Below are 24,588 nucleotides of genomic sequence, written 5' to 3'. Positions count from 1 at the left end.
CTCTATGTGGGGAGGGATCTTCCTGCAGACAAAAACAAACAAATAAATATATGAAAAAACAAACAAGTGAAATGATATATTTTAGATGACTTTGTTTTGCTTTTTGTGCTCAAACATATTAAATTAAAAAATAAATAACATAATGCCTTCATGCAAACTCACCCATGCCTGTTTTCTCCACCCAAGATTCTATGCAGTCTTCAAAACTTCTATCCTCAATCTAGAATTGCTGTCACAGAGTCACAGAATTTTGAGGGTTGGAAGGGACTGATCTTTTAATGGTCTTAAATCATAGCTACATCAACAGTAACCCATTAAAGGCTTACCCTTGACCTCCGGATTCTGTTTATCAGAGATGGTCCTATCTTTTGCTGTCTTCCCACAGTCCTACAAGATGGACTTATTGCTTATCATCTTTTTCTCTACAATGAACAATTCCCTGACCTGTTAATGCTGCTGCTTTGGCCATGATCTGGTCCATTCACATCTTTCAGACTGAACCAAAGAGCTTCCCATTGAACCCATAAATTATAAGCAGCTGATTCAGCTCCCTAGTCCTATCATACCACCTCTAAAAAATTAGGGAAAAAACAAATTGTCTGGATGAGACTTCAGTGACGGAATTGAGATAGCATGAAGATGAATAATTTATCCATCAGGAATCAGAAGAAGAAATCAATAATTATTTCTCGATGAAGTCTTCTCTCTCCTCCTTTCTCAGCATACATGCATGCTGCTTTAGATTCATGTCATGTTTTGCAATGTGCAATACAGCATTTCTGCAAATAGAAGATTATCAGCCAAGCCAAGAGATGCAGCAAATACAGGACAATACTTGCTAACGTGTGTAGTACTATGTGAGCGAAACACCAAGTTGTCTTTCATTTGTACGAAAAGATTCCAAACTAAAACCATTAGAAATAAAAAAATCACACTGTTATAATGGAAATTAATAAAGAAGAGCAACCAATGAATGATTGTTGGTAATGAATACTAATCATCACAATTCAAGCTACACATAGGAGTACACCAAATGGAAATTGATATTCTGCCAAAACAGAAATATTTATAACTGAATTATCAATATGACTCTATTTCTCTATATGGGCCCATAAAGGACAAATATATTTCCTGCAGCACAAAACAAAACAGTTTGCATGGAGTGTAGATTTGTGCAACACTGAAACCCATGTTACTGGCTTCTTGAAGTCCTCAAGCTTCACATCAACAGGAGGAGAATATGCTTCCTCTCAGCAGCTGGCAAGTGGCCATTCACACCTAGCAAATGTCCGGACAGGTGGTGAGGCCTCAGCACTGGAACACAGTTATTTCTGCAAGAAAGATTAAAAGTAATGCTATTTCCTATATTATATGAGACATCTTTGAATCATAATGAACGTAGTAAAGATATGTAGGTCACTCTGAAATTAATGTCTTTTATGTATTTCCATAGAGACTACAACAGCTAGATAGAACTCAATAACACTATTTGATAGAACAAATTCTCAGCTACAAAACACTGTTTTTCAATACAGTCACTACCATTAGCTATATATTTTTGCCAGCAACAAACAAGAGCCTGCATGCTGTGCTCATAAAATTCTGCACCACTGGAGGTGGAAGCTGTGCATGGCCATCTGGAAGAAGGCTTGACTATCATGTGGCTGTCATCGCTGCTGAAATGCATCGCCTACTGCCTCACTGTGCTCATATCCACTGTTTGGTCTCCATCAATATTTAGTGAGCATCAGTGAATATCAATGTTTTTCCTCATGGAGGAATTCAGTGATATACCTTTATTCCATATGCACTTCCATGTCAGACACCATTTTGTAAGACTGCCCATTGCTGCGGACAGTCACATGGTAACAAAGTGTAATAGAATATTGACGGGAAGTTTTAACCTCTACTGCCATACCATCAACATACCATCAGGATGGCCCCTGATGTTGTCGGCCAACATCATAAAATGGGAGGCAATACTTTCAGAGCAACCCTCATAATGGCCACCCAAGCATTCTGTTGAATAGAAAAGATGAAGAACCATGGGATACAAAAATGCAGTCACCCTTTCTTTATCTCATTTTCTATTATTTTATTTAATCACATTGCAAATCAGAGGATAAAGCCTAGAATTAAAAATAATGGGATAGAGAAGACAACAGCTGCCTGAAGAAGTCCAGCTGTGCAGCCTGAGTTCTGCTTTCAAGCACGTTTTGTGCAAAGTAAGTGAAACTGAAAGCTTATAATAAAAGACCAGCAATCTTCAAGGTTTCGTAACTTGTTTTGTAGCTCATAGGAGATTCGCTAAGACCATGCTGGCACAGATGAGAAACAGAAGTGAAAGCAGGGAGGAATTTGCATACAGAGTACAGAATTCATTGTTCGTGGCAAAGCTGCCCCTGATTTGCTTCAGTCACTGCAACAATCAGCCCAGCCAACTGTTTACATGCTCTCCATTGTGTGAGTGTTGGCTAGGAAATGGCAGGCGCAGGGAGGCTTGCTTTGCACTTACACCCTGGGGAACAGCAGGAGTTCACACACTTGACAGACAGACAGGCAGACAGGGATCTCTTTCCAAGAAACAAGAGCATGGTTTATTTGTTCTAATTGTGGCAATGAAGCCAGAAGCATGTGCAACTTGAAACAGCACAGTCTAGGTTTTAGGGGAGAAAGAGTGAAGATTTAATTAAAGTAAAGAAACAGCTCCAAAGAAAGCTTTAAATAACACATTCCCCTTAAAACAGCTTGCACCTAAGCAACTAGAGATATTCAAGGTTAGGCTAGACCAAGCTCTGAGCAACCTGATCTAGTTGTAGGTATCCCTGTTCATTGATGGGGAGTTGGACTAGGCAGCCTTTAATGGTCTCTTGGAACTCAAACGATTCTCTGACTCTTAAGTAATTTTTCCTAATCAAACTAGGTAAGTGGACTAGCAGAATATATGCCTATATAACAACTAAAAAGGGCCTAACAGGAAGATGAAACTCAGTCTGTACTTTTCCTGTACAAGGACTTCAGTATTATTGCTGTCATATCAACATAGTCACAGCTGTAAACATAATAAGCTCTCAAATTTAAATATAATCACAATCAAACAGAAGGCCCATGAAAGGCAGTCTCCCTGTGCTTCCCCCCCTTCCCTCCCCGCCTCCTGCATTCACAGCTTATTAATAGGTTTTTGTTGATAGGTTTCTCCTTCGCTCACCCAGGTTTGATTTGCAATGCATGAATGGAAACACTTCCCTAAGCTATTTGTCAAACTTTGTGGAAAGGCTAAAACTGAGCATTTTGTAAGTTGCGCAGTTTTATACCTTATATCTTTCTAGAACAAGAAACAGGGTAAGTTTACAGTCCCACAGTTGGAAGTGTTCATTAACCAATTGATTTTTACAATGTTCATAGTTTAAGGAATAGAAAGATTATTTTATGGTTTAAATATTTACAGACCATGGCTACAATACAATTTTTCATATTTTACTTGTAATTTTGTGTTAAAGTCTGAACTGTAACCATTACTATTCAGGCAAAGCTCAAACTTACTGCTGGGTATGAATACATAGGCAATTTGTTGTTACTGTAGATGATAATCTGTAGTCAGATGCATTCAAATGCTTACAGTTCTCTTTCAGACTGTAGGGAGGATGTGCTCCAGATCTTCACTGACTATTGGTAAGGAACAGTAGTCAAGTTTTTCTTATCAGCCTGCATGCTAGAATGATGTGATATGCACCACTGAAAAAGCATTCACTGTGTTGAAAGTGATCAAAATACAATGATTAACTTACAGACTTCAAGAGGAAGGGAAGAGTTCCTCAGCCAAAAAAAACACAAAGGAATGTGTACTTGACAAGAGAGAAATCAGACTGGAGCTATCGTAAGGCTGAATCCTCTACTGAAATAAAATATCAAGGAATACAATTTAATAAGGTAGAAAGCAAAGCAAGCATTTTACATTTCTGTTAAATTTTCCTTACAAGTTTCCTCTGCAAATACAGAAAAGATGAGAATACCATTTCCTTTACGCGGATTATTAAAGTTTCATTCAGTTGTGATTTATTTGAATAGAACTGACTAATGACTTAAAATGAAATGGCAATAGCAAGGAAATTATAAATTATATATCTGGTGTATAACACTGCTTACAACCTAAACATGTGTTTATAGTTGCTGTTTTGGGAAAGCTGCCAAAGAGACATTTTACTTAGCAAGCTATCTTAATATAAGCATTTTTTTTTCTATAAACAACAAAAAAAGTCTCAAAAAATAAACCAAAAACAGTAATGGGGGCAGATCACATTTGCCTGCTATTTTCCACTATGGAACATTTATTATTAAAAAAATTTACTCTTGAATTTTATAACATAAAAATTATGATTGAAAGGAAATAATAATTTAAAAAAAGAAAACAAAAACATTTAAGGGTCGTTGAATTAGATGTCCACAGTAAATACAAACTCCATGAAGCTATAAAAATTTAAGAAAAGGCATTCTACTAAGTGTAATCATATTTAACTAAGAAAAATGGAAAATAGATTATAGTCCAGACAATTATATATAAATTCTAATAAAGCAGGTCAGAACACGTTTTACTGAGCTAACTTGCTAACAATGTAGATACTGTTAAAGAAAACATTTTTAGAACTTCAAGAGTAGGAAGCTTGCTGAGAGCTAGTGGGGCCAATACATAATTGAGTTGAAAAGGAAAACTAAAAGAAAATAAGTCAGAAGAGTCTGGGGAGTAGCTGTCTGGTCATCCAGGATAAAAGTCTACCAAAAGTGTAATCATAGAATTTTAGAACGACAGGACAAAGTTGGAAGGGACCTCTGGAGGGCATCTGGTAGAAGTCCCCTTCAAATAGTAATATAATGAAACATTTGATCAGTGCTAGTGCCATCATTCTTACTCATATTTGTAAGAATATTGAGTGAAAGTTGGTGAGCAGATTGTCAAGAATAAAAACAAGAGATGAGTGAAGTCTAATAATGCCAGGAACACTGCAAAAAGTCTAGCCTAAAAAGATTAGGACAATCACAACATGAATAATTGGATGGATACTAGGCCAGGCTGAAATTTCTTTACTTTTATGGGCGACTTTTATGGGCCACTGCACTAAAAGAATCCAATACTGTCCTGATTCACTTAACCACTAAGGATAAATTCTGCTGCTTCTATAAATGAAGCAACTGCACATAACAATTTTGTACAAATGCACATGCTGATCACATTCAGACTTTCTCAGACAGCCTTGAAGGAAGAAGGGATGGGAAGAAAATGGAAAGCAAATGCAGTATTCAAACAAATGGTATATAGTGCAATCATTTTTGAGATTCTAGTTAGAAGTACACACTTTCCCAGTGACTGAGGGTAGTCTCCTAAATCATACAGATTTACTTAACACATACTTTTTATTTCTGAAGAACAAACTTCACTTTGAGATGACCTTTGCTAGAATGACCAACAGGCTGTGAAGAAACTGTATAGATGACATAACTTCAATAGTTAAGAGAAATCTATAAGTGAGAATAAAAAGTTAATGAGGATAGGTTTGTTTTGTGGTCTCATTGTTGTCCTTTATCTCTTAATCTTTGTTTTTTTTTTTTTTTTTGTTTTTTTTTTTTTTTTTTTTTTTAATGAGCATTCACTGCCTATTTCTCTCAGCAAGAATTTATTGAATTATCAGGTACAGGATTGTTAGGCAGCTCCATTCACTCAGTTGTGTCATTTCCTTGTTTCATTAAAGACAGCTTTCATTTCATAGATCCAGTATGGGTTTGTTTTGGGGGGCAAGAGTGGAGGTTAATAAATCTGCTCATGGTTCCAGCTCGTTATCTTTAATTTTATCCTGCAAGGACAATTGCTTTCCATTACAAATAGTAACAGTAATAAATTCAAACTCTGTTGTTACTGAAAGGTAATATTTCAGATCACTTTTTGCCAACAAAGAGCCACAGCTGAAAATGAATATTTTACTATGATTGCAGATGGTACTGTTCTCTCTTTGATTCAGTACATACCAGAGAAAGATCCATGTGTCTGGGTGGATCTGTACGTTATTTATCTGTGGCTCAAAAGCACTACTGAGACTGTAACAGGCAGTGAGAAGGTCACTTAAGTCCTCTAGCCTCCCTGTGATGTCTTATTTAGCAGCACACTTTTCCAGCTAATGTGCTTTTACAATATTATTTTTCACACTGAGGGAATGGTCACTGTTACTTCAGCCCCTCTTTCAGCAGTATCTGAAACTCATCCCCTCTGACTTTTCTGCAGATGAATGCCAGATGAATATTTATACATATTGATTTCAAGAAGAACTAAAATGCCAGAACCTAAAAGAAATTGTGTGTGGTGATACAAGGAGTGGCAACTCCAACAAGTGAGGTGGCAAGTTGAGAACATGTGACACTCTGGAGATATCCCAGAGCTGTGAGCTATATCTCTGCTGCCTGCTCTCTGCCAGATGAATGCTGGCTGGTGCAGTCCAAGAGGGACTTTTCCTTAGAAGTTGGCACCTGCCAATCCCAGTTTTCATGATATCTAAGCAGTTTGTTCAAAAGCAAGCCCAATTCTTGAACCTCCTAAATATGTCTAATTGAGGGTCTACCCTGTGGTTGCTTTAATTTATCACTTTAATGAGGTTCACTACTACTGGAAACATATGTTAACTCTTTGTTCATTTTTAATATCAGTCAGTACAAAGTATGAAAATGTATTGGCTTGCTGTAGAAAAACAAAGAATGAATATCTCAATAGAAGAGTACAGGGCAAGACCACATGCATCAGCAAGTAAAATTTACTTTACCCTCTGCTTGAAAATGTATTTAATTCTTAATAATTCTTAATACCCCAGGGATATTTCTCATAGAATTCCACATCATTGAGATGTACTCTGAAGGCAAATGGAGAAGGCAGAGGATTGGGCTCACTTACAAACCTGGGGCTGAGCTAGTTTTCACTTTTGTTCACTCTTACTGCTCAAATTGGAGACATCTTCTCTTCTACTACCCATTTGTTATTCTTAACTCAGATTATGCAAACACCTTCTCCTTTCATTTCCCAGGGAATGATTAATGGAACTCTGGGCAAAATATAAAGGTATGTTATGTTTACAATTAAAGCAATTTCAAAGGTGTCACAGAATCCCAACTGCCAAAGCAGTGTACTGGTTTATGTTATAGGGAGTATCATTGTGCAAACTGATGAAGCCGAATTAAAAACAAAATGATTTAAGTGTACAGTGATAGCTTATAGCATGTCTTTATGAATATAAGAAGATACATCATCATTAGCAGTGACAAAGACCTCTGAGACCAAATCAGCTGAAAATCTTACATCTACACCTTTGTTTTCATCAGTACCAGAACAATAAAGGACTAGAGCTTGAACTCTTTCTTTTCCAACTATCTCATGCAGAACAACAATGATTTTTTTGCAAAATTCCAACAATCTCAAGTATAATCTAAATGTCTATGTATTCCCCACAGTGTGAATCTGCATGTGAAGTGCATATTGCCTCAATGAAAGTTTTTTTAACCTTCTTTTAAATTTATTGCCTGCATACCACCTCATCAATATACAAAACCTATGATCAGCTTTCCTCTGGTGCCTTTCTGCCTAAAAATATTATCTTTTATTTATACTTTCTTTTTATATACAGTTGGCATTTTTTCAGTATTTAATGGCATGATACTATTCTGAAGATGTTTTAAAAGTAGTGACTTGGAACAAGATAGATTTAAACTAACTTCACAACTATCACTAGCAGTTGATGATAGGATTAAAAAATAAAATAAAAAAGGGAAAAAGACTAAAAGAGAAAATTCAGTAGCAAAACAGAGGAGTGTGAGAAAGAAGATGAGATAAATGAAAAGAGAAACTCTAGAAACCACAATTTAAAAAGCAAATACAGAGAAATAATAATGTCAGACTTCACAAACAGATAAAGAAATGGGAAGCCAGCCAACAAAAGGAATGGAAGAACAATATTATAATTGTTTTTTGAGAGATATGGCAATGGGCCACTTATCCTGCTTGTTTTCACCTTGGGTCATTGCCCAGACTGGACAATTTAAAAGATATTTTTGTCATAAAACCAGTCATTTTACTTCGCCGCTGTTAAAAAATAATGTCACTACCAACTGTGCACATTGATTTAATCTGTAGTCACAATCTGTAGTTGAGCTACAGTCCTGAAAGCTCAAAGCACAGCCCTAATGTGAGAGGCCTTTAAACATCTTGATGAGTTTTCAAATTAAAAGAATGACTTTCTAGGAAGTAGATGAAATTTCATCTTCTTTTTTCCCACCACAGAAATTCTAAATACAAAGCAACACCCAAGTCCTACATTTATGATTACCTAGATTTTTACTCTCTTCCATCCTGATTGTTGACATTTGCCAGAAACACAATGAATCTTTAAATAGGAACTTCTGAAGAATTCTGTCCTTTATTTTCCATCCAGAGCTAAAGAATAGATGGTGGTAAATGCATAGTGTTTTCCATTTCAGACTCTAAGCACATCTGTTTTCCAAGGCTGTTTTTAAGTTTCTATGTTTAGCAAATAAGGGATCTCTTCTAGATGCATCTCATCTCAAAGGGTTAAAACATTTCTAACACTTAAACTTTACTATAGAAAAGAATTCTGTACCTGTACCTAAAAAAATTTAAGCCTGTAAATCTCAGATTACAAGAGAGTATCTTGCTTATTTCGCTATGAGACCATCTCTTACAGCTGATGTTTCATATTAAATTTTTCAGTTGTTATTGAGTACAAGAAAGAGAATAAATATTTTTCTTAGTGACTAAGTATTGAGCCTTGAGGTAGCACACGTCAATTCCAGTATGCTTTTGGAAAAGCATAATGAAAAACATACAGTAGTCCCATACCACAGACTAACTTAAGTTTTTTATTTAAGTTACTGTGTGGGAGACCTGAATGTTGATTTCATAGCATCACGAAGGTTGGAAAAGACCACTAAGAATATCTAATCTAAGTGTTGACTTATTACCTCCAGGTCCGCTCACCGTGTGTCTCTGTGCTTAATTCACACGTTCCGTGAAAACCTCCAGAGACGGTGAATTCACCATTTCCCTGGGCAGCCTATTCCAATGCCTGACCACTATTTCAGAGAAATTTTTCCCAGTATCCAACTCGAACTTCAGGACCCTTCGCCATCTTTGTTGCCATTCTCTGGACACATTACAGGGGCCCAAAACTGAACACAGTACTTGAGGTGCAGCCACATCAGTGCAACGATGAGGAATGATCACCTCCCTCCTCCTGCTGATTGCATTATTTCTGATACAAGCCAGGACACCACTGGTCTTCTTGACCACCTGGGCTAGCTCAATTTCAGCCAGCTGTCAACCAGCACCCCCAGATTCTTCTTCTCTGCACATCTTTCCAACCACTGTGTCCCAAGCTGTAGCATTGACTGGGGTTATCAAAGTGCAGGACCTGGCACTTGGTTTTGTTGAAGTTTATATCATTGCCTTTAGTCCATCGATCCAACAAATAAAGATCCCTTCACAGGACTTTCCTATCCTCAGACAGATCAGCACTTCCTCCTAACTTGATGTCACCTGCAAAGTTACTGAGAGCACACTCAATCTCCTCATCCAGATTATCAATAAAGATATTAAACAATAAAGATATTAAACAATACGCACTCCTCGGGAACACCACTTGTGACTGAATATCAGCTGCACAGAGAAGATGGAACTGAGAATTAAATTCTTATGTAGCATTTACTAAAAGGCAACTTTTCACAGCTAAAAAGATTTGGAAAATTTGGGTTGAATTGATCAGAGATCTTTAGAACAGTAACAGTGCTTTCTTTCCTTGCTGTTGGTTAGGGTTCACAAGTGGCTGAATATATGAAAATATGAAAATGTATACTTTTGAAAAAAATAATGATTTTATTCAAAAGGATTATTTTTCATCATTTGTCTATCTTATAAACAGTGTTTTGAAGTGTTTATGCCTGATTAGATTTTAGAGACAGGGAAAGTTATCTGTAATGTAAAATAAGTAATTAAAATATCTCATTGTCTGTATGATTTCAAGTAAGAAAAAAAATAAACCACAGAATAGGATGTTACAGTTGATTTTGCTTGAAAATAGGCGAAGTTCCTCTCCAACATTTAGTTCTGAATTGATCAAATCAAAATATACAATATCAAACTCAGATCTTATATCAACACATTTTACACTAGCTACCCTACTTTTCTGCCCATGTACTCAAGATACATAAGCAGGTCAGTGGCTGCATTTCAAGGCTATTGTCAGTCAGGAGAAAACAAAATGGAACTGGATTGTAATTTTTCCTATTATTTCATTTTATCTAGTCATCCTGCCAAGAAAACCAGATAGGAAAAAAAAAAAAAAAAAAAAAGTATTGGAAAAGAATTTATTTTCATTTATTTTCATTCACTATCAATGGAAGTCTTGGAAATTGAGGATATAGTTAGAGTTGTATAGCATGACAGGGAGCAGAGGGGTGAGGAGATGCACAAAAGTATCTTGATGCACTGTATAATGATATCCCTTAATTTTTAAAAATCAGTATTTGCAGCTGTTTTCTCAATGCACTAGAAACTTTCTGGGGTCATGGTGTTCACTTTACCATAAAATCTCAGAATCACACAGGTAGGAAGAGTCCTCTGGATGGATGAATAACTGAACATGAGTCAGCAGTGTGGGCTTGCAGCCCAGAAGGTCAACTGCATCCTGGGCTGCATCAAAAGAGTGGCGACAAGCAGGTTAAGGGAGGGGATTCTTCCCCTCTACTTTGGTCTTGTGAGATCCCATCTGCAGTACTGTGATCAGCCATGAATGTTCAAGAAGAGAGTGTTCATAAGAAGAGAGTGTATCTGCTGGAATGACCCGAGAGGAGGGCTGTGAGAATGCTCAGAGGGCTAAAGTGTCTCTCTATGAAGACAGGCCGAGAGAGCTGGGTTTGTTTGGCCTGGAAGAGAGAAAGCTCCAGGGAGACCTCGTTGATGCTTTTCAGTAATAAAGGGAGCCTATAGGAAATATGGGTAAATACAGTTTGTCAGGGAATGCAGTGATAGGCCAAGCAGTAATGGTCTCAACCTAAAAGAAGGTAGGTTTATACTAGATATAAAGAAATTTTTCATTATGAGAGTGGTGAGGCACTGGAATGGTTTGTCCAGAGAAGGTGCAGATGCCACATCTCTGTAGGCATTCATGGCCAAGTTGGATGGGTCTTTGAGAAACCTGTCTTGAGCAAACTCTCCAGCTTTTTTTGTAGACCCACTTTAAATATCGTAGGGCTGCTGTTGTTGAGCACTTTGGTCTTCTCCATATTTCAGGAAACCAAGTCTTGCATTTTCTTTCAAATAGCTCCCATGTTTTCCCTAGTCTTCCATTTATCACTGTTGTACATATAGAGTCCCTTCTTGTTGATTTTCATGTCTATGACATAAAATATTTAGTTCTCCCAGGGCCTTAGTTCTCCTAACTTGATCCCTGACTGTTTGGACATTTTATTCTTTGCATGCTACTGTTCTTGTTTTTACCCTCTGCAGTCTTCATTTTTTGTGTTCGAGTTTGAGTTTGACCAGGGTCTCCTTGTTAATCCATTTAGGCCTCCTGGACTTTTTATTCGACTTCCTCTGACTTCCGATTTTGTAGGATGTGATCCGTGAATATTGAACAGCTTTTCTGGGCCTCTCTTCTCTCCAGGGTTTTATCCATAGTACTATCATGTGTACCAAGTATAATCTACCAAGCAGATCCCTGAAGAGGCCAAAATCTGCTCTTTGAAAGTCCAGGTAGTGAGTTTACTGTGCCTATTCACAGAAAGTGCTATAACCTCAAAATGAATCAGAGTAAATATGAATCCCAGTGAATGTGACATAATCACAGATATGACACGCCCATATTTTATTATCAGTTTCTTCCAAACCCTCTTCCATGTGGATGAAATAATCACAGAGAGATTACAATCAATTTGTTGTCATGTAATCTGCAGACAGAGAATTATATTATTCTGAACTCAAACAGTGATTTAAGGAACTAAGGACCAATTTCTGCCCCGGCATTTTGCATAAACAATTGTCATTGTTGATTTTATTCCCAGATCTAAAAATAAAATTTGGTCCAGCTTCTGGCAAATAATGCCCATGAGCAGTTGAAAAGGATAAAGAATGGATGCCAGATCTATTTTTGTTTTCTCAGTTCTAAACAGTCCTGGCCACTTTTATTTTTCATGGTGAATGTTGTACCCCTGTTGTTTTTGATGAGGGCCAGTTTGATTCAGAAGGAAGTATGTAAAATTTAGAGCCAACTGTGAGATTTGAGGTAGAAGTGCCATTAAAAATCAGAAGAAATACATGATTCTATCTTTGAGACTGAAAACTGTTTATAATGTAGTCCTCTTTTACAGTATGTGTTTATGGTGCCCTGTTTGTTAGGAGCACCTAGCATACTTGGATATACTGCTGTGAAATATCAGCAGCTATTTTGAGACCACCTGGTAACTTCAATCTTACTAGTTTTGTACACTAAAACTAATTCCACCTGTCATAGATTTATTTTTTATGTTCTATACTTGTACATTTTTTTGTTTTTTTTCATAAAACATCCTGCTGTGAGAAACTGTTATCTATAAAAAAAAATCATAGGTAAATCCAGGCAAGTGAAATTTAATAGTATCTTTAAGATTACTCATTTATTTGAATATCTTCCCATTTCTTTGCACTTAATTGAGCATTATTATTTTCCTTTACCACAAAAACTATTTTCATCAGTATCTCTTGTTCTTTATAACTGTTCCTGTATTTCTAATCCAAAGTAAGTGGAGCAGTATTTTCCTTTGGCAAACCTGAAACCAGCTAGAGAAATGTGAGATTATGTGGCAAAAAACATCCTTGCACAAAAATGTATATTTTTGCTTATTGCATACTTGAGTGGCATGTAGCGGATAATAACATAATCCTCTCTCCATCATTTATGATCTATTACAGTAGTCTCCATTTCATATCTGCTTAACATCATACTTCAAGACAGAGAAGTGATTTGGAAAAGAAGTTCTGATCTCAGAACTTCACTAGATAGATTTCTCTTATATGTGTCTATACATATATATGTATGTATTTGCACATGCATATTTATATATGCAGGTATAGAATTTCAGATCACAGCTTTCTTTAAATCAAAGCATAAAAGAACTAATGTGATAATCCTCACATCTTCCCATTTTGACTTGTAAGGTTCTTAGTTCAGCACCAAAAACATGCAGAGTAAGAAAGGATTTGGGAAAAAAAAAAAGTGAACTGCATGCAATTAGGGATTATTTTCATATAGTTTTTCAACTGAGAATGTCTTACCAAATTTTTTGTGAAAAAAATTCAGGTGTGGAAGACAGCATCTGTACAGATGCAGGCAGATACGAACCTTAAGTAAGAGAGAGCTGAGTTTATACTGCCCTGTAAGACTTCTCCATTTTTAAAAGAATTTTTGAATAAAATTGCTGAGACACATGAGCTCTTCTGAGTTCTCCTGTTAACTCCTAATCACTGGCAACTGGCAAGCTTTTCCATTTAGCACAGCTAAAAACAACTTAAATAAATAAAATGCCAGTGGTATAATCTGATCTGCAGTAAAGGAGCCATTGGTCTGAAAACACCTGACTTTAACATGAATTAAAATCTGAAAGTTTTTGTAAACTTTTTTTGCCTTCCTATGTTCCTATAGAAATTGCAGTCTCATGATCCACAGCACCATTCCTGGAGTATTTTCCTCTTGTATAAGCTCTTTCCTGCAGATTGTTGAGATGTTAAGAAAATATTCATGTATAAACACACTATACATGACCTTCTGCAGCAAAAGAAGAGGTAGGATGTAGAGGGGATAGAGGATAAAAAACAATCTTTAATGGTTCAAAATAATATCAGATGTGGGGCTAACTGGAAGAGCACTCTGCTGTCCTAAATGTAGGCAGCTATGTGTAATGGCATCCTTTCACTCCAAGTAGCTGGGTCTGTTAAAATATTTTTAAATATCAGTGACTGAATATCACAAATTATGTCACTTGGCAATCTTTGAAATTTCTTTTCCCTCAGGGTGAGCAGTAGGGGTAGTGAATTTGGAAGGTACTACCAAGGCTTTTCGAAGCTTAAGTGGTCTGTCTCCAAATTGAAAACCTCTTTATCTACTCACTGAATTTTACAACACAAACTCTATTTCTCTATACATCTCCTGTTCTAGATGTACTGAGAAGCAAAAAATTGCTTTTCAAGCAGTTTCCAGCTGCTACATGCCAGCTCGTGCAGTACAGAAAAACATGTGAACAGATTTTCCTTTTCCAAAATATTTCAATTAGTAACAATCAGTTATGCTTATGCAAAAGTATTTGAGATTTTTTTAGCAATTTTCCTTCATATTTTTCAATTCTTCTGTAACTACCTCTGCTAGTCACATGAATATTGTTTTTCCTCCTCTTATTTCTGTATTTCTTCAAATGTGCTCTTAATAATCCCTAGCCTTTGAGCTCATCAGACAGCTCAGTGATCCGGGCAGATTTTTTAACTGAGACATGTATTGAATTTTTTTTTATGCTTGATGGGGGAGTGCAAATTCCCATGTGCATTGCAATAATAAAGTTTCCTCTGGGCAAGCTGTGCTTAGCAGAGCAAGGCTCTGACATTCAAAACTGGTGTGGTGATGCTCAGATCAAATATCACTGGTTTGAGTTTTACTGGGTCAAAGTACTCATCACCACTGCTAAACTGGTTGCTTCCTGCATCCTTGCCCATCTGAGAGTGCCTTTCAGGTAATGAGACAGAGTCAATTTGTGTAGGCACTATGAATACCATCTGAGATAATTACTTGAAGATCCCTGAGATCTCAGCATGGTCTTTCCTGTTGGGAAAACCTGCATCCTCCCAGAGCAACATTTACTCAGGACCTTTGTAGAATGATTTAAAAATACTTAACATAACCGTCTGTTTATGCAAGAGTAATAATCATAATCAAGTTTTATGAACCCCTTTGTAGATTTACAAATGAACTAAAAATGATTTTTTACTCTTTGTTCATAAAAATAGTCTCTGAGAGCAACAAAAACTTTGCATACTACTCAATAAAGCTCACTCAGACAGTTTCCAAAAATAAGATGATAGGAATAAAACTGAGACAACCTGAATGTATGCGTGGTTTTATTCTGATCATTGGTTGCTTTCCTTTTTGTACTGTTTGGATCTCCAGGCATATGCTTTATTTCCTCTAGTATGTTTATGGAAATTTGCTCCAATTGCTACTTGCAAGTGTCCAAAATATGACAAGTGTTCAGACATATTTATGTGACCTACCCTTTGAAGAAATGATAGGAATATTACAGCACCACTGTTGAGTTTCTGTAGATGAGGGTTGTCATGCTTTCTATTCTAAAATAGTATTTTAGAGGGTTTATAATCCTGGAACAAAAATTCTCTTTGGACCTTAGGTTCATATGCATGACTGAAATAACATATTTCTGGATACAATGTGAGAAAATATCAGTTTCCATAGATTTGATAGAGAAAGTGTCAATGAATATAAATGATTTGCAAGAAATGGAGTTTTGTCTATGTGAGTTTATTCTTTAAAATATTCCTTATAATCAGAGTTTATGGCTGATGTCAACTCTGCCATAGCTACAGATTTGGGATACAGCATGCACATCTGTGGTAATTTATATAAAAATAAAACTGTCCTGTAAGGATGAAGAATGAATTGAATGCCCCTATACTGCAGGTGTTTTTAGACAAAAGATGACAACAATTCAAAAGAGTGGTTAAAATGCAACTGGAAAACAAAAGGGGAAAAGAAGATAAAAACAGAATTCAGTGGCTAACTGCTGCAAGATCTCATGTTTCCTCTGACACATAGACATATGTTAAGTATATTGCACACACAACCGTTATATTTCAAGATTTCATGTTTGTGTTACTTAAGTATATGGAAACATTTACCCCAATCTAATGCTCCTTATCAATTTGGAGAATCAATTTGGGCAGATGTTGTCTTTCCCCAAGTCAGAGTACCTTATGTTCTGGCCCATCATTTACATAGCCTGGCATCTTTTACTGGCACTAATGCATTTGAAACTGTGATTCTTTTCTAGGCATTTAATACTGAAGGAGTGTATAATGGCTAGTTGTTCTCTTTAGGATATTATAAATTGAGGAAAATATCACCTCTCCATATCCTCTGATTCAGAGTAACTTCCGATTCAGTATCAGTAAAAAATGGTGTGAATTTCTGTTCACCAGGATCCCCCACAAAAAAGTTGTGTCACATTGCAGTGAAAAGTTTCTGCTACAAGAGCCTAATCATCCAAAAAAACCAGAAATGTTTCATTACCATACTTATGCCCAGAATCTCATGGTATTGCCTAGGACACCAGCAGATGACGGATCAGCAGAGTTGCTTTGATACTGCTTAGTCTTCTGTGCTCTCTGAGATTGTTTGAGAAACCAAAATGGTACAAAGAGCATCTCAGGCTTGGCAAGCAAAATCATCCTGTAAGAGCTGGGAAATGTGAAAGCAATTGTTTGTATTCTAACATTCATTCTTATTTATTGCCTAAATAACATGTTTTCAAATGACATATATGTACAAATACGACCACATCACAGCTTTACATCCCCAGTTGAGCCTCAAGTTCACTTTGGAGTGAAGGTGAGAAGTACAGGCAGGTGAGGCCAGAGAGCTCCTGGAATGGAGGTGTGTGATATCAGAGTTATCTACCCAGTTTTGCATAAACAAAGAAAGAAACACATCGATAAATAGATACATACATAAATAATCAAATAAATAAATATGTTTGAATACTTCTTTGCTGAGATTTGGAACAGAGGATTAGGATTCAGCCAAGGTACTTTCTCATAGCTAACAGTTCTGCTTTTTTATGGACTTTATACCTCCTAGACGATTGAACTCCTTAAGCACTTCTCCCTTCCCCATAAAGCTCTGAGTCACTAGGCTTAGGCACCCATGGCACGCCAAGGAACATGCAGAAACTGCCTTCTGCCTACTAGATAGGAAAACTCTCCACAACAAAAACTCTTCACAGAGTGACTACGAGGTGGGAAGTCATGCCCTGTCTTTAAAAGTTATAGGACTTAGCTGGCTGAGAAGAGAGTTGTTTCTGACTCTTTTCTCTTTTCACAAGCAGGATAATACATGGTTGAAACAGAGATCCGAACCAGGAGTTCGAATCTTCAATGCGGCAAGAGCTGCTCCACTGCTTGTGTCCACGAGGAAACACGGATCCAGCTTCACCAGGAAAGTTAATAGATATGATCTTCTTTCTATTTTCCAAAGGTATGGAAGTGACATTATAAACTGTGGTAAAATGTATCTTCACATTCCTTCCTCCATACATAGGCATATACATAGGAGAATGGCAGGAAGTAATGATATTTTTTTCAAAATAAATCTGGCCCTGCTCAACTAGGCCATCTGTATTTCAAAATGGATATGGGTGCCTCGCCTACCACTTTCTCTGGTATACCAAGCCTTCAGAAATGAGTGTACTGGATCTTCATCTAAGATGTACTTTTCAATTTAGGAATTTCATACAAAGGCACTAGATTTACCCCTCCTTTCTCCACCTTGCAACAAATTTGCCTAATATGCTACTTAATTCTTCCTTCTACCCTGAATAAACTACATTAAAAATGACTTTTGGAAATAGAGTTTGGCCAGATTCTTTCTATATAAAATTCCTCGTTTTAAAATAACAGCTTATTTTAATGCTATGAGCAAATGAATAGTGAGTTAAGAATTCACTAATTCTTCATACTAAAAATTAAAAGAAAAAAGAAAAAATCATCCTTGTACATTAAAAAATAAATGCTCTATTATAAATCACACTGATACAGAGAGAGAAGATAATTCTGTGTTTTGGTGAGCCTGATGTGAATTATTTCAGCTATAATCAGAAGCAGGGATGACGTACCTACAACACTATCTTTTATGGAGATTCTTCACGATCAGCAGTCCTGCGTGGGATGACAGTCCTCCTTAGCCTTCAGAAAACCACTTGTCTATTAGTAAATCTATGCCCTAGTCCACCTGCTGCCATGGCATCATGCCCACTCACACTAGGTGAGTAGATCACAGAAGCCAATCAGCAAATCTCTGCAGCTTGAGGAGGTTAATACACAGAATGCCAAGAGTCAGGCTTTTGAAGGGGCTCCTGGCATATCTTGTGTTTTTAATGATTAGTATCTCACCCTCAGGGCTGTGTGTTACCAGCTTAGTCCTTGTAGCAGGGACTGGAGCAGATGGCTTGGCAAAACCAAAAGTCTCTTGTCTTTTCAAAAATTAAAGATTAATTTGTTGTTTTCTTCTAATAGGAAATTTCATGCTGATGAGCAGTATTGAGTTGACAGGCTGATATTTCTCCATCCATCTTCTGCTCAGAGTAAAGCATAACCATCCTTATGTTAACTCCACAAAGTCTACATCCTCCTATTAAATGATCATAGAATATTTGGGAAGAGGTGAACGGTTGGACTGGGTGATCTTTTAGGTCTTTTCCAACCTTGGTGATTCTATGATTCTATGATTTCTTTTGCCTTTGGTATCAATGCTGTGGTTTCCAGCAAGGATGATATCACTGTATTTATAGATGTATTTGTTTGTTTTTCATGATGTGGACAACTGTCTACTGCAAGCTGGCCCGAGATCTGCAATTATATCATATAAACCAACCATCTAAATCAGAATTAATTACTACCCTGGGCTAAAGGAGTAGCATGAGAGGCACAACCTTCTTACTGCATAAGTACTTATTTGGTCACCTCAAGGAGGTCAGTAGCTAGTGCTGATCTTGGTGAACTCTGTTGGGTCAACAATGGTACATAACACCAATTCTCAGAATATTATAAAAGTGCAAAAGTTGAAAGGAAATTAACTCTTTTCTATACAGGGGCAATTAGAATTAACCATGTCTCATTATTCTTCTGTTGGAAATTCTCATGTTTTTGTCCAATCACAATGGATAACAGCAAAGAGTTTGTGTAATTAATTCATTTTGGTAACTAGTTAGTTTAATCAATCTCAAAAGACACAAATATTGAACTACCATTTTACTAAAAATGGCAAGACATTTCAGTAATGTTATTTATCCAACAACCATGACTCTTAAGGCCTTTTGAAAGCCTACACTCCAAAATCTTTACCATTTTGAGCCACGAATTCTCATAGGAGGTTATTAAGTATATAGCAGTGGAATTGCACAGCTGCTCCTCAAGTCATACTAATCTCCAGACAGATGCTCTTCATGTTCATGTGCTGTGATGAATGCCAAAGAAACTATCAGAGAACAGATTGACCACAGAGAACAGATTGACTAGACCACTATCCTTGGAGAACTGGTTTCAGACTTTCAGAAAAGCTGAGGGGTCACAGAGGGAAGTGCAGAACATGACAGTGTGAATAGAGAGAGCTGCCTTTCAGGTAGATTTTTTTTCCCTCAAGCATTTCAGAATGCATCTGTGTTTGGAGTGCTAAAAAACAACACTAAAGCAGATTTCCATTGTATTCTGTGTTTACTTATTTGCTAGATTTTCTGCAGCTAGCTTGGCTGCTCAATTTCATCTGAGTCTGACTCACAGGAGATTCCTAGGCATTTTTGTATAGATCCCGTGCACACTCTCTGGCTGCTGCGATCTGATACTGCCTGTGTTGGAAATCATAGTATGTAGCAATAGGAGGGCTCCAAGCAGCAAGTCATCCCCCATAATACTCTTCCAGTCTGTAGAGGAAGCCTAAAGTCAACTTAGTTGTTATGAAACTGAGAGATCACACCTGCTCCTCTCCTCTGAGACTCACAAGATCACATGCCATCATAGGATTTGAGTCCAGCACATGTCAGTCCAAAGAGAGGTGTCATCTGTGGTACATCCCACTTGGACTTTACTTTTCTGACCTCCATAACCACAGCAGATGTTCTTATTATGTTGTTATTCTGAGGAAGGGGGTTTGTTGGCCTCTCTGGTCTCCTGGGCGCTCACCCAGTTGCAGCTGTGGAAAAAGGATACATATAATAATAATGGAATCTTCTTTCTGTCATTTCAGCTTACATCATCTTGGCACTAGTAGTCAAGGTAGCATTAGCCAGTCCATCACAGGGTTTCTGCAAATTCCTTCTCCAAACCACCACCCTTCTATCTCCACTGCCACGTTGCCTCTGCTCTTATTCACCCCTTCCCCAATGAAATGAAATTATTTCAGTAACTGGGGAAAAAAAAAAAAAAAAAGTTGTTTCTCTGCTGAACATTGTGCATTTCCTCAGCTCGTAATTTCTGCATGTGCTAACTGTGATTTTTCAAAATACAGAAACCTGATTCAATTCAGTTATGCTGTGCCTATGAGAAAGTCTTGCAATGGATTGCTCACAGATAAACAAATGCTTATACCAGTTCTCATTCTGTGAGACATTTCTTTGGTTTCTACTTCTATAAAGAGTAAAATCTAACTGTTCTAACCAATAACTCAAATGTGATTTCAAGATGAACATCTCTGTACATATACCCTAAGCAGATATATCCCTGAAGAATCTCATCCGCATTGGGGAATATCTTAAAAGATACTTGTTTTACATATAATCCCTTCTTTTTTTAAATTATAGATGGAAATCAAAACTATTAAAACTCCATGTTGTTATGCAAGTATTTTCTGGTTACTTCATATAGACAGTACCTGCAGGAAGGCACAGGATCTATGAATAGAAGGCTCAATGGGAAACAGGGCAAGCTTGTGGTAAGGAAGGGTAGTTTAAAGTATGCTATATCATAATGATGGAATAACCTATCATATATGTATATCTATGCCCTCACAACTTTTTGATTATACTAGAAATTCTTAGATGATGCCATCCAGACAGAAATGATCATTGCCTGTTTCATCTGTAGCAATGCTCAAGCAGGAAAACAAAAATCATTTACAGTAGTTTCCATTAGTTAAACAGTAGTTTAGTAAAATTTAATTGATGAAATAAATGAAGTTGCTCTTGGTGCGTTCATCCATACTGATCAAAACAAATAACTTTCTTAATCTTCCTGTATCTTGCTTGAAAACATTTATTTGAAAAAGTACGTTGGTAGAAAAAAACAGGCCACTGTTGTACACTGACATATCAGAAAGAATGAAAATAAAATGTCTTTAACTGAAGGACAGGAAAAACAGCTGAAAGGAACTGTAGTTAAGCAGATAGCGAACAGAATTGATAAATGCAAGAAATTGCAATGATTTTTTTCCTTTTTAGCAACATTTTGAAGTGTTGCTATCTATGTACTTATGCTAAGTTTGCTGTTCAACTAAAACTAAATGTTATTCCTAGCCCAGAGAAAAAAATTCAGGAATATGAACACCATCTTCCTATAAAATTAGGGAATCCATTGCCTCTCACAACAAACAAGATGTGAAAGCAGACCGTGTTCCTGCAGTGGTCTCTACTTGACCTTAAAGATCCAGTTCGCTCAAGCATTACTTTGCATAAAAAGGAAGCATATACAGACTTCTTTTCTTGTTACAAGTCAGTGATCACCACTTCTTCCCTTCTTGCTGTTTCCTGTACCTGTCAGATTCCTCAGGGAAGCCATCTGCAGCATGGACAACACAAGTAGGAGTTCTTTTTTCTTCAGCTTTGTTTATGTTTGCTATTACTTCCAGCATTTCCTATCTTTCTGCCAAATAGCACTTGACAAAAGCCCTCTAAAGAGAGTAATAATAAAAAAGCTGAACAGAAGGTGTTTAGTCTGAATACTGTCTTCATTTCACCAAATCAAAGTTTCAGACGACTTTATAAGTTGCAATCTCAAAACAAATGTCAGAGACTCCTCATATTACACTTAAGGATACAAATACTGGTTTCCCATAGAAGAATAGCTTTTCTAGCAAATAGACCACTATGGAAAAGATTTTAAAATCAAACATTAAGTAATATGCCATTAGAAAAGGACAAGAAATAGAAGGCATTTAACAGTTATGTAGCTGCATTTTATTGTGACCAGGGTTGCACCCCTGTATTTACAGTTGAGGAGAAAGAAAATATTTTCCTGACCACAGCCGAAGAGAGATCCTGACAGAGCTTTCCTGCTTGCCATCTCCCATGTCATCAGTGTTTTCTGGGAGAAGAATTTGAGGTGGTTTTCCACCTAAGTGGTTACAGCTGTTTCCACAGGATCAGTCAGATGGAGTTTCTGCCTCTGTTTATTTTGGCTCCAATTTTCAGCTGGAGCCCGGCAGGATGACAGTGTTTGCTCAGGGTCTTGGGACTCTGAACAAACATTCCAGAATTTCTGACTTCTTAACATTAATGTTTGATGAATTCTGCTCTTAATTTCTCCTGGAAAAATGTCAAGCCCACTGGGGATTACCCTTAGTCTTACAACAGTCTTGTTTTTTTTTCCTTCTTTTTTTTTCTTTTTAAGAGAAGAAGAGAAAATAATTTGTAGCCTGTGAAAATGAATGTACTGTAAAAGGTAGAGAATGTAGTTTTCTGAAATGGCAGACTTCAACTCTTTCATAACTTTTTTCTTGATAATAATACTCTGCTTGACAGGAAATATCCACTGAGATATACCTACAGCTAAAACATGTGTAAAAAGGTGTTCCATATAGGGCATTACTTGAGAAAGTTATTATCTAATAGTTAAGCAATACTTTCTCAAAACGTACAGCATCTGTACACTACTGTCAAAAGTGAACTTTTGAAAACAAAATAACACCCAGGTGAAATTCTGAACTCTATGGAGAGAATAGTTTTTTTTATTTGACTCCAACGAGGTCAGAACTTCCTCTTGAACAACAGAAAAGCAGAAGTCGCAGAAGTACATTAACCAACTCACAGAGATGGATAGACAAGTGCATTTTCTACAGTATCCAAAAATACGTAAAAATGCTAAATTAATATGTAAAAAAACTAAATTAAAAGTGTATTCAAAACTATGTTCAATGAACATAGTGTATTATATGGGCTGGCTGCTGATCTATGTACCTACTCATCTTTAGTAACTCATGAAGGATGTCAAAATGTGTCTAACTGCATAATCATCACTTGACTCCAGGCTAGTTATACAGCTGTACTTTAGAGGATGGCTTCTTATTCACAGTCCAACCTGTAACCATTAAATGTGTGATGAGTAGGACAGATTTCCCCCATTTTTCCCCCATTTTTTCCCCCATTTCGCACACATCAGGAGGGAGAAGGTAGGGATTAAATCCAGACGGATTTGGGAAGACTTTAGGTCCCAGATCTCTCTATCTTTTTTCTTTTCTTTTCTCCTCACCTCTTCTCTCTAGTTTACTAAGAAAAGAGGAAAGCACAGCTTCCTCAGGTGACAGTTCTGATCTTATTTTGTTGATTTACACAGGCTAAGGAATTACCTTTGATAGCAATTATGCAGGTTTTTTACAAAAAAAAAAAAAAAAAAAAAGGAAAAATATAAATAAATACAGGAAGATAGTTTCCTAAATAATATATAAGCTTTCACAGCAAAACCTTTGTGCAAAATGTTCCACAACATTGCAGAGGCTGCAAGTTATGGGGCCCCTGGGCCAAATGGTGGTGTCCACCCATCTGGAGAAGGTAACACGAAGAACAGATCTGACTTATTTGTTGGAGCCTGATAGCTGGCACTTCCTTCCCAGACTGTTTATGTTGTCAATGGTCTAGATAAAGCATATATTTAATCTTTACCCTTGCATTTAGATTTTCCATGCATGACAGCCAGAAAGGACTGGAAAAGTTTTGTGGATGCAAAACTTCATGATTTTACTTACAGGCTCAGAAAGGACAGATAAAACCATATCATTTATTGACACAGACACCACAGTACAGATCCCTGTAGAAAGTAGCCTGTAAAGATGCCTTCCCTGGGTCTTTTCTAAAAATAAATATCCATAGGCCCTCAGTTATGAATTTGCTGTCTTGAGCCAATTATTATATAATTGATATAACCTGAAAGTCCTAAAGAGGAAGTTGATTCTTTCCCACATCTATAATCAAATATAATTTGCCTTTTGAGATCTCTATACAATATTAACCAATCTTTCATTTCAGAATATGAAATTATTCATAAATTTATCTTTTTGTCTCAAAAGGAGAATTTTAAAGAGTTATTGTCAGTTTTGACTCTCAGACCCTGATCTGAAAGAATGGAGAATGGGATCGTAGAACAAGGAAATGTAATGTGTGATCCCTGTGGAAAATAGATGCTGTGAGAGAAAGCAATCAGGGTGTAAGTAAGTGAGTGTGAGGCTGTATTTTTTTTATCTGAAGGCCAAGGAAGAAAAGGAAAAACAGAGTAAAGAAAGTGACACAAAAGGAAAAAGAAGGTGCTCAGAACAATATTTTGGAGCTCTGGATTCTCTTTCCCATGGAGAAATAGTGCATCTGTCCAAACGACTTCTAGAAAAGGAGGAAGATTCATCCTGAAGGCACTGTTTAATTTCACAGTGCATCTTCTGATTAGCCACTCAAATTTTCATGGGACGGAGGAACTTATATAAATACTTTGGCTGTACCTTATCAGATAGCTAGGCCAGACCTTGAACAATGAAATGC

This window comes from Tympanuchus pallidicinctus, unplaced genomic scaffold (assembly GCF_026119805.1).
Source record: "Tympanuchus pallidicinctus isolate F22 unplaced genomic scaffold, pur_lepc_1.0 scaffold1, whole genome shotgun sequence".
Lineage (NCBI taxonomy): Eukaryota > Metazoa > Chordata > Aves > Galliformes > Phasianidae > Tympanuchus > Tympanuchus pallidicinctus.
Note: the sequence above shows the minus strand (reverse complement) of the source record.